The following is a 2963-nucleotide window of genomic DNA, read 5'->3' on the forward strand; positions in this document are numbered from 1 at the left end:
TGGTCTTTTCACCTTGTCTTTCTTATACAGAAAAGTGTAAAATTTTCCAAGTATACATAGATATTTATAGCTTCTAATTGTTTCTTATGACCTGAGCTCATTTCCTCATAACACTGTCCATGTTATAAGAAACAGCAATTGGGGGTAGGGCACAGGGCACATGCACTTTCTAGGGCATCCTACAGTTTTGGTTTGCCAGTGTAAAAGTCAGTTCTTCGGTCGTCAAGGAGGGAGACAAGAACACTTAGCATAGAATTGCCAAAGGAATTTATTCTCTTATTTTAGCTATGCACATAGCAGTGCCCTAGCCTAATACATGGAGGACCCCGATACAGAGGAAAGCAGGGTTTACACAGAATCACAGAATGTCAGGGATTGTAAGGGACCTTGAAAGCTCATCCAGTCCAATCCCCCCGCCAGAGCAGGAACACCCAGATGAGGTTACACAGGAACCAGGCGGGTTAGAATGTCTGCAGAGAAGGAGACTCCACAACTCCCCGGGGCAGCCTGTTCCAGTGCTCCATGACCCTCACCATGAAGAAGTTTCTTCTCAAATTTAAATGGCATCTCCTGTGTTTCAGTTTGCATCCATTGCCCCTTGTCTTATCATTGGTTGTCACCGAGAAGAGCCTGGCTCCATCCTCCTGACACTCACCCTTTACATATTGTCCTGGTTTTGTTAAAAACAAGACCAGTTCTCTTTTAGCGTTTTTTCTTTCAGCTCAGTTCTTCTAGGTGGCTGCACTTTTCTGAGTTTTAGCCTGCATATTTTTCCTCGGATGCTGTACTCGGTGCTGATAAGAGACCAATGGAATGCTGAAGAAGTTCATGTTTAGATTTATTACTATGGTAGCCAAGAAAGACTGATAAGATTTCCCATGTTCCGTCGTGAGAGGGGCGTGTTTGAGGAGGGGTGGATGGAACAGGTGACTAGAACTGACCAACTGAGTATTCCATCCCATAATCGTCATACCCCCTATATAAGAGGGCGATCACGAGGGTCACTCTCTCTTCGACCATGGCTGGCATCTAGAGAGGGCCCTGTCTGTCTGCCTGTGATCTACAGGCCTCAGGCCCTGCATCCTGCAACCAGGTTCCGTTTGCTGTGAAGTCCCGCCCATGACTTCCAGGGGCCTGAGCTGCACCTGCTGGAGCCGCCAGCTCCGCACACCCAGCTCCTGCTGCTGGAGTGGCACCAACTCCACATCGAGCATTCAAGATTGGTTTTGTATATTTTATATATCTATATATTCTCTATTTATTAGTAGCATTAGTAAAACCCTTTAAAACCTTCCAACTTGAAGTCTAAGTGCCTCTTCCTTCCTCCTTATCTTCCCTATCATCTTTCCGATCTAAAGGAAAGGGGTGACGGGAGGTGAGGGGGTAACAGGGAGCGTCTGCCACAGTTTATTGCTGTCTTGCCTTAAACCTTGACAGATTTAATTGGTGGCCCGTACAGGGAAAAAGACCATACAGAGAGAGAGAGTGTACAGGGATGAGATAAGAGAAACCATGACAGGTTCTATTGGTGCTGTGACTCGGATTTGCATGAGAAATCGTGACAGATTTTATTGTGCCGGAGCAGGAATGGGGTTTTGACTGAGATGGGCTAAGAGCAGTATCTGACAATTACTGTAACAGCTTACTTGTCGCGGTTGAGACGGACAAGCGACATGGACCAAATTCTTTCAAGATGAAAGTAATAGATACCATTTATTGCTACAAGTGCATTTTTATACAATTCTGCCAGTTCATGTGTCTTTTCACTATTGGTTACAAGTTACAGCACTAACATCTCATTGGTTAAACTTGCTATCATCCATGTTATTCTTCTATCCCCTTCTCTCTCACGGGTACATCTCCATATCTCCGGATACTCCTTTACTCCCATCCTTCACAAGGGTAAATCTTAATATCTCAAGGCTGATCTCTACTCTCATATTTTCTGTCAAGGATTCCACAGACCCGCTGCAGTTTCCCACAATTCCCCCTTTTTTAATTTGTGCTAAAAATGCTGCCCTCATTGTCCGCTGCAGGGCCCTTTGCAGCAGAGAAATCATGCATGGCAACATTAGTAACACAACCACAACAATCATCCAAATGATCAGTCCTGTTTTCACTACTGATAACAACCATCCTAAAAATTCTCAACCACTAAGCAATTTATTTAACAAATCCCATCAAAATCTTCACACCCATGTCCTTGAGCTAATAACAAAAATCTATCGTGGCCCTACTCTGCCGTGTGGCGTGTCTTACAGAATCTACATCTAACAAAAGTCCACTTAAAGCCTTTTAAGTTCTGTTAGTTTGCTTAACTAGCCAGCATCCTAATTTTCTAAAATATTTAAAGCTTTTAGCTGTGCCAACACCAGATACAAGAGATTCTAAAACCCTTAACCTTGATCCCCAAAAATCTACATTATCATCACATTTTGACTCTTATACACGCAAAAGCTGTTTTTCTCATCTTACTCTTCTGTGATCTATTATCATAGATACATTGGGCGTTAAGAGAGTTAATAGTCCCAAAATACACAGTCCTCCAACAGCATTAGAAGGAATTCCTGGTCAGGCTCTATCTCCACAGATCAAGAATACACCATACAGGAGGTTTTGGGGTCGCTGTTCCACATTATCAATGACAACCCTTGGATTCTTCTGCGAGGCATTACACCATCGAGTTTCATTTCTGTAGTCACCAATGGTAGCGTTAACATTTTGAAGTTTTATCCATTCATGCTTTAGCATATTGTTCTGGCACTTTTCACAAACCAGCTGGATACAAGCATCCATGGGCACAGATCCCAGCAATTCCAGTTCCTGTGGTTCAATGTCTATTTCCGGGAGACAGTTAATCCAAAGTGCCATGTTGGTATTATTACAGTTTGTTGCAATGCCTCTGCATCGACCATTATTTGAAACAATTGTGTGATGCTGCTGTAGTCATCAAGGAGGATGCC

This window comes from Nesoenas mayeri (assembly GCF_963082525.1).
Source record: "Nesoenas mayeri genome assembly, chromosome: W".
In the NCBI taxonomy this organism is placed as follows: domain Eukaryota; kingdom Metazoa; phylum Chordata; class Aves; order Columbiformes; family Columbidae; genus Nesoenas; species Nesoenas mayeri.